Source organism: Mandrillus leucophaeus, unplaced genomic scaffold (assembly GCF_000951045.1).
Source record: "Mandrillus leucophaeus isolate KB7577 unplaced genomic scaffold, Mleu.le_1.0 Scaffold572, whole genome shotgun sequence".
NCBI classification, from domain to species: domain Eukaryota; kingdom Metazoa; phylum Chordata; class Mammalia; order Primates; family Cercopithecidae; genus Mandrillus; species Mandrillus leucophaeus.
Genome location: NW_012106164.1, coordinates 1,639,006 through 1,648,046, shown reverse-complemented (window position 1 = coordinate 1,648,046; position 9,041 = coordinate 1,639,006). Strand labels below are relative to the sequence as shown.

At 38.8% G+C, this 9,041-nt stretch overlaps 1 pseudogene; it reads right to left on the bottom strand.

Annotated features, from left to right (window-relative positions):
- Positions 1 to 3,963: 3,963 nt before the first annotated feature.
- Positions 3,964 to 9,041, bottom strand: part of LOC105552759 — a 19,890-nt pseudogene continuing 14,812 nt past the window's right edge.

Sequence of the window (9,041 nt, the reverse complement as noted above, 5' to 3'; positions counted from 1 at the left end):
TAGACCATTCACTTTTAATGTAATTGTTGATAGGTTGGATTTATATTTGCCATTTCATATTTTTTTCTATATATCTTCTATCTTTTTATTCTGTTTCTTCTTTACTTCCTCATTTTGTATTAAATATTTTTGTATACCATTTAACACCTACATATTCCTTAGTTATTTTCTTGCTGGTAGCTCTAGGATTATAATATGCATGTTAACTCACCACTATGTACTTCATAATACTAACTCCATTCTAGTAAAATATAGAAACTTTGCTTCTGTATAGCCCCATTCCTTCTTTTCCTCCTTTGTGCTGATATGTATGTGTATGTGTGTGTATATATATATATATACGCACACACACAGACATTCACATACACACATACTTATATATACACACATATATACATTTTATATATACACGTATATACATTTTATATACACACATCTATATTATCAGGTTATAAACCTAATAATAGAATGTTAATATTATTGTTTTATGAAATCTTTTATCTTTTTAAGAAGGTAAGAGAGTGAAACAAAAATGTATAGTGTGAGTGCCATATGGTGCTATATTTTCTTATAGCATTTATAGGTTAATATAAGACTCTCTTAACTTATGTATTTACTATTTCTGGTAGTTTTCATTTTTTCCTGTGGATTAAAATTACAACCTGGTGTTAATTCCTTTTGGCCCAAAGGACTGTTTATAGTATCTTGTAAAGCAGATCTTCTAGCCACAAATTCTCTCAGCCTATTTATTATTTATCTGGGAATAGCTTTATTTAGCTTTCATTTATGAAGGACAGTTTTGCTTAATATAGAATACTTTAGTAGTTACTTTTTTCTCAGTTTTTTTTGTTTATTTGTTTTGTTTTTTGTTTTTTTTAGACAGAGCCTCACTCTGTTGCCCAGACTGGAGTGCAGTGGCGTGATCTCAGCTCACTGCAACCTCTGCCTCCCGGGTTCAAGTGATTCTCCTGCCTCAACCTCCTGAGTAGCTGGGATTACAGGTGTGCACCACCATGCCCGGCTAATTTTTGTAGTTTTAGTGGAGACAGGGTTTCCCCATGTTGGTCAGGCTGGTGTGGAACTCCTGACCTTGTGATCTGCCGGCCTTGGCCTCCCATAGTGCTGGGATTATAGGTGTTAGCCACCGTGCCCGGCCTTTTTTCCCAGTATAGAGATGAGGAAAGGTTCTCACAGTGGTCCCACCCCCGCTCCAACCCCCTCACCAAAAAAACTGCTTACGAGAGCAAGCAAAGAAGACTGAGTTGGGGTTTTAAGGTGTGATTAAAAGGTGGGGATGCAGTGAGGGTTCCCAAGTGTGTAGGCTGGAGCTTGCACGGTATGTATTCTCCAGTTATTGTTATTGAATTGTGTTTTTCTTTTCAATTCTTAGTTTTTATTTCATGCATTTTTGAGCCTGTGTTATAAGGTACACATATAAGTGTTATATTTCCCTTGTGTATTTACTCTTATATTATTATGAAATATCCCTCTTTGTCTGTAGTACTATTTCTTGTTGTTGTTGTTGTTGTTGTTAGACACAAGGTCTCGCTGTTGCCCAGGCTGGAGTGCAGTGGCATGGTCATAGCTTACTGTAACCTCAAACTCCTGGGCCCGAGTGATTCTTCTGCCTCAGCCTCATGAGTAGCTAGGACTACGGGTGTATGCCACGATGCTCAGCTTATTTCTTGTCTCAAAGTCTATTTTTGTGATATTATTATGGCCACTCTAGCTTTCTTTTGGTCACTGCTTGCAGGGCATATCTTTTTTCTTTTCTTTTCTTCTTAGATGAAGTCTCACTCTGTTGCCCAGGCTGGAGTGCAGTGGTGTGATCTCGGCTCACTATAACCTCCGCCTCTGGGGTTCCAGCAGTTTTCCTGCCTCCGTCTCCCAAGTAGATGGGATTACAGGCACGCACCACCATGCCTGGCTAATTTTTATATTTTTATAGAGACGGGGTTTCTCCATGTTGGTCATGCTGGTCTCAAACTCCTGACCTCAGGTGGTCCGCCCACCTCAGCCTCCCAAAGTTCTGGGATTATAAGCGTGAGCCACTGCGCCCTGCCAGCATATCTGTTTTCTATCCTCTATATTTTTAATTATCTGTGTCTTTGAATCTAAGGTGTGTCTTTTATACAGAGCATGTAGTTGAATTGTACTTTTTAAAAAATAGAATCTGACCATCTCTTCCTTTTGATTGGGATAATTAGACCATTCACTTTTAATGTAATTGTTGATAGGTTGGATTTATATTTGCCATTTCATATTTTTTTCTATATATCTTCTATCTTTTTATTCTGTTTCTTCTTTACTTCCTCATTTTGTATTAAATATTTTTGTATACCATTTAACACCTACATATTCCTTAGTTATTTTCTTGCTGGTAGCTCTAGGATTATAATATGCATGTTAACTCACCACTATGTACTTCATAATACTAACTCCATTCTAGTAAAATATAGAAACTTTGCTTCTGTATAGCCCCATTCCTTCTTTTCCTCCTTTGTGCTGATATGTATGTGTATGTGTGTGTATATATATATATATACGCACACACACAGACATTCACATACACACATACTTATATATACACACATATATACATTTTATATATACACGTATATACATTTTATATACACACATCTATATTATCAGGTTATAAACCTAATAATAGAATGTTAATATTATTGTTTTATGAAATCTTTTATCTTTTTAAGAAGGTAAGAGAGTGAAACAAAAATGTATAGTGTGAGTGCCATATGGTGCTATATTTTCTTATAGCATTTATAGGTTAATATAAGACTCTCTTAACTTATGTATTTACTATTTCTGGTAGTTTTCATTTTTTCCTGTGGATTAAAATTACAACCTGGTGTTAATTCCTTTTGGCCCAAAGGACTGTTTATAGTATCTTGTAAAGCAGATCTTCTAGCCACAAATTCTCTCAGCCTATTTATTATTTATCTGGGAATAGCTTTATTTAGCTTTCATTTATGAAGGACAGTTTTGCTTAATATAGAATACTTTAGTAGTTACTTTTTTCTCAGTTTTTTTTGTTTATTTGTTTTGTTTTTTGTTTTTTTTAGACAGAGCCTCACTCTGTTGCCCAGACTGGAGTGCAGTGGCGTGATCTCAGCTCACTGCAACCTCCGCCTCCCGGGTTCAAGTGATTCTCCTGCCTCAACCTCCTGAGTAGCTGGGATTACAGGTGTGCACCACCATGCCCGGCTAATTTTTGTAGTTTTAGTGGAGACAGGGTTTCCCCATGTTGGTCAGGCTGGTGTGGAACTCCTGACCTTGTGATCTGCCGGCCTTGGCCTCCCATAGTGCTGGGATTATAGGTGTTAGCCACCGTGCCCGGCCTTTTTTCCCAGTATTTTTAATATGTCCTATTGGTCTTCATTATTATAGATGAAAAATCAGGAATTAAAAGTGCTGTACTTTCCTGTACATAGTGAATCATTTTTCTCTTTTTGCTTTTAAGATTTTCTTTGTCTTTGAACACTTTGACTATGATATGTTTAGGTGTGGATCTTTTTGTATTTATCTTACTTGAAGTTTGTTGTGCCTCTGTGCTATCTTAATTTTTTTTTCTCGAAGTTGCTGTTTTCTATCGTTATTTCTTTTTTCTCATCTTTGCAGATTTATTTCTATGCACATAGACATATACAAATATTTTTACAAGAATAGGGTCATACCGTGAATACCACCTATAATGGTATCTCGGCTGTCAATATAGGTGTGTGTAATTAGGACTGTGTAGACTTCCACTGCAGATGTACCAAAATTTATTTAATTCCTTGTCACTGGATACTTTTGCTTCACTAATATGTAGACACTGTAAGCAAAGCTTCAACATCTCTGCACCTCTATTTTTGGTATAAGTGTTTCCTTAGGATGAAGTTCCAGAAATTGAATTGCAAGGTATAAAAGATTATTAAGGTTTTTTAAGGCTTTAAGATGCCTTTACAGTGTATCTGTTACATCCTGCTTCCACACAAATTATTCTGTAGAGCCGGTACCCAAGCTGTAGCTCTCAGCCCAGGTTAAGACAGCCAGGATGCCCCAGTCAATGCTCTTGCCCAGTCTGCCAGCCTTCAGGTAGTTTAGGAGCTGAGGCATAACCTGGAATTCAAACATTCTCTTGGCATCACAAAGGATATTCTCTGGAATATCCTTTTCTTGAGGAATATTTTCACCTGAAATCCAGATGGGGGCAATACCTCTGCCATATCTGAGAATCTGTTTCGGTTCAAAAGCTATCTGAGTTTTGAACTTCTGAAAAATGTTGTCTTCCCTGGATTCATGTTTTGCCGTGGAATCCAGTTCTTCGTCAAGTGCATCACCCATGCTCCTTATAATCTCCGAGTAATCTTCCTTTTCCACAACTTCAGGTGTAATCTCATCTTTTGCTTCTATTACAATTGCAAATTCTGGAAAAAGGAAGTCGTGGTCTGGAATTATATGGTCCAAATGATCTGATTGTGTACAAGCCTGTTTATATCTCAATTACTGGTCTAGGCTCTGATGCTCCTTGCTGCAGTAATACACTTTGTGGCATCTGGAGCATGTTTTGGGGCCTAAACAGCCACAAACCCTGCAGAGACCAGCACTAGACTTAAGTTGGAGACACACTGATTGTCCTGTTTCTGGGGAAGGATTCTCAGAAGGTGGCTCATATGAGTAAAAATCATTTTTCCTGGGTAGCTGACTCCTAAAAACTCGCAGGCCGGCACAGCACGGCGGCTCACGGCAGTAGAAGAGGCAGATGCCACGGTGGAAGGCGTCGGCGCGGCAGGCGTACATCTGTAGCAGGAAGGAGAGCAGGCGGCTGCACAGCGCGCAGGCCAGGGCCGGATCCGCAGCCTGACAGCGCCCAGCCACGCCGGCCGCCCGCCCTTCTACCATTATTTCTTCAAATTTTTTCTTCCTTTTTCTTCTCTCCTCTCATTCTGGGACTCCCACTGTATGTGCGTTTATATACTTGATGTCCCAAAAGTCTTTAAGGCTCTATTCATTTTTCTTCAATTTTTATCTTCAAGTTCACTGATGGATTCTTTTGCCATCTTGAATCCTCTGTTAAAGTCCTCTAGGTGAATTTCTCATTTCAGTTATTATACCTTCAACTCCAGAATTTCTCTTTGGTTCTTTTCAATAATTCCTATCTGTTTATTGAGATTCTCTATTTGTTGATTCAATGTTTCCATACTTTCCTTTAATTTTTTAAATGTGATTTTTTTTTTAGCCCTTTGAACATATTTAAATAGCTGCTTTGATGTCTGTCTGATAAATCAAATACCTAGAATCACTCATAGGGAGTTTCTGTCATTTCCCCTTTTTCTTTACCCTGAGTCATATTTTCTTTCTTTGCATGTCTCATTTTTGTTGGTGGTGTTTTTGAAAACTGAAGATTCTAGTTTTATATTGTAGCAACTCTGGATTCTATTATTTCCACCCTGAAGGTTTTTTCTTTTTAAAATTTGTTCATTGTTTAGTAACCTACCTGAGTTAAATCTATCTCCCTAGTGATATGGAGCTGCTGATATCTCTGCCCAGATTTTTTTTTTTTTGATTCTTGGTTTTGTCTTTAAGACTGACTTCTTAAGGCTCCTCCCTGTGTCTATGTAGCCCACTAGTCAGCCAATGATTGGACATAGGTTGTGCTGAAGTGCCTCAAGCAAGTAAGGATTTTGCCTTGTGCTGAAATTTGTGTGTGGATAAGGGAATAGATTCAAAGTTTAGGCCATTGTTAAGTCTACTCCAGCATTTTAATTTCAGCTAGGCCCTTCTGGGTCTCCTATGCACATGTGTCCAGCCTCAGGGTCAGCCAGAATTGTGTATATTGTTTGTACTGTCTTTGGTCTCTGCTGCTCATATGTGCACCCTCAGCCAGAAATATGCTTGCCTTAACCATGACTGTAATATCAGACAAGTAGAGCCATTGGCCCTCCCTCCTCACTTGATGCCAGGATAATCACTTTCACCAGTGCTGCTGGATATGGGTATCTGTTGCTCCAAATTGAATAAGTGTAGCTGTCTGTCCTCATGGCCCTGCCATGTCCTGGCAGAATCTCAGCACCAACTAAGCTGGGAAGAAGGTAGAAGTTAGGATCAGCCCCAGGTAAAGACACCACACTTCCACTGTTCTTACCCAAAGTTCAATAGTTTTTCAAACTAAATGCTTCTGGAATTATTTTGTGCCTTTAGTTGATTTCAAGAGGAGTAAAAGAGTTGTTTTATCAATTTTGTCCAGCTTTATGGGCATTTTTTCGGGAAAATATTGCTGGTCTCCTTACTAGACCATAGCCAGAAGTCTGAAATTTCAAGCTATAATTTTATATGCAAGTTAACTATCCCTGGTCATGTGTTCTTATTGTGCCATGTGGCCTCCCTTATGTTGCTTTAGCATCTGACAATTTACAAAGTGTTTTTCACAAGTGTTACCTAGTACCCAAGACAACTCCATAACATTTTTGTTCTTGTTTTTTCTAGTTTTAGAGCTGAAACAATTGAAGTATAAGAGATACTGGAGATAAATATTTACAAAGAGAAAACTTGAGTTTGGAGAAAAGAACATTAACCAAGAATGTAAAACGAATCAACAACCACGTCAGAATAGGAACCTGGGTCTTCCATTTCCCAGCTGAGGGTCTTTATGCATCACCCACTTGCCTTCTTTTGGAAGAGCACTGGGGATAAAAATACTCCTCCTCCCTCCTCCACCCCACCTCCATCATGCACTTACTGGTATGAGGAAAAAGCACAAGTCAAAGGGCAATAGACCATTGGCACTCCCTGCCCCTAGAGGGTGCTGCTCTTTCTATAACATGAACACAGGTTGTCTAGAAAAAAGTGATTTAAGTGTGAAAACATTTTTGATTATGGCAATTGCATACATTCTTTCAATCTAATTCTAGCTGGATTAATCTGTCTTTAGTATATGGCTATTAATAATTTACATTATTCTCTTTGGTAATATATTTCTGTTCAAAGTGTCCATTAACATTGCTTTTTCTCAGGGACTTTCCCTCAACTCCTGGGTTTTAGTTGTAGTTTGTAGCAGCCTATTGAAGCATTCATGAGTGAGGATTTAATCAGGCAATTTTTGCAAAATTGAAGATCAGTTTTCAATGAAAGGAGATGACAAAATATTATAGTATTAAAATAAGTAGATATCTGTATATCGTAGTTACAAAATGAAAAATAAAAATCCTTCCAAACTGCTCTGAAATTCCTCCTGCTTCGTAAATATGGGCTTTCTGATTCTTCTGAGGGCAGATTTCTTTGTTTTGCTGTGATTTTGTTTTTGACTGGGAAACTTATTCTTTTTGTTTAAGTACAAATGGCAAGTTCAAAATGGAATGTGTGGTGGACATTCTCTGGTTGCCCCTCTAGACTCTCTGCCCTTCTCTGCCTTACTCTGTGCCCAAAGAGGTGACCTCTAAGGACTGTAACAATTAGCTGCCCTGCCCTTTGGCTTCTGATTGATTTGACCAATGGAGGTACCAGCATGAAAAGAGCATAGGAGGAGAGAGAGGTTGGTGGATTTGCTCCCCTAGCTCTCTTGCAGCTAGCTGTGGTTTGGCAGTGCCCTGGTGCCTCCCTTAAAGACACAGGTCCTGTTGGGGACCTTCTCCTATAGCTATAGGTCTCATCAGGTCGAGGTAAGGGCTCTTTCCCTCTACCTGTTCTGGCCCAGGGGTGGAAATGGCTTTGCATTGTTGCTAGTCCCTGGTGCTTGGTCCACCTCTGTTGCTTTGCCCTAGTCCTGCACTCAGGTCTGTAAATAAACACTTGATGAACTTGCAAGCCTTTCATCCCATTTGAGTGCTGGGACCTTCTAGACTCAGGCTGATACAGCAAGCTACCATTTGGAAAAAAAAGAAAAGAAAAAGAAAAAGAAGAGGGCCTGTGAGGATATCCTGAGACCAGCTTTGGTTTTAGCTCAGGTACTATTTTGCCATATGGCCTTGAGTAGGTTATTTCTTCTCTCCGACTTTAAAATTGCTCATCTGTAAAAAGAGCAGCTGGGCCAGGTGTGGTGGCTCATGCCTATAACCCAGCACTCTGAGAGGCCGAGGTGGGCAGATCACCTGAGCTCAGGAGTTCGAGACCAGCCTGGTCAACATGGTGAAACCCCATCTCTACTAAAACTACAAAAATTAGCTGGGTGTGGAGACACACACCTGTAGTCCCAGCTACTCAGGAGGCTGAGGCAGGAGAATCACTTGAACCAGGGAGGTAGGGGTTGCAGTGTGCTGAGATCATGCCACTGCACTCCAGCCTGGGTGACAGAGTGAGACTCCATCTGGAAAAAAAAAAAAAAAAAAAGCAGTTGGACAAAACCAGAGGCTTTTGCACAGTTTTTTGCTCATGTGCCACCAAATGCATTCTGAAAAAATACATAATCAATTATTTTAAAAATTTTTCATCATGGTTTTAAATAGTTGTAAAGGGTGTAACATCCTGTGTATTGTAAATATTAATGTTTAAAATTAAACTGCTAACATCACTCCTTTAAATATATCCCATGGAATTTAAATATCACAGTAATTTTATACCCACCGTCATCCAGTGAAAAATTGATGAACACATTCTCCTTTAACAGTTAGAAATTTTACAATGTCCCTCTTTCTCCTTTAAATCATTATTTCCATTCTACTTCCCCCATAGAATTTTATAGGAATGTCATATTTTTTCCCGCTGCTAAGTCTCATATGGATCATCATGTCATAGTATCTAAATCAAAAACATGTTTATAGGCAAAAATTTCAGAATTTTTGTATTTCCTGGGATAATAAGGCTTTAAGGGGTAAACATTTTTCTGAATTGAGATATCAATGCTGTAAATTTTGGGATACAACTGATTAAAATTTAGATAATTGTTAAACAGAAAAAGTAAAATTAATGGGAATTCATCTCTCACTGATATGACTAGGGAAGGGTCTGGGGAGTCTTGATTAAAAGAACGTTTACTTTCCAACATTTGCCCTCAGCCCTCTGTTTGGTGCTCTCTCTCCCTCTACCCCCAACTCAGGTTTTTT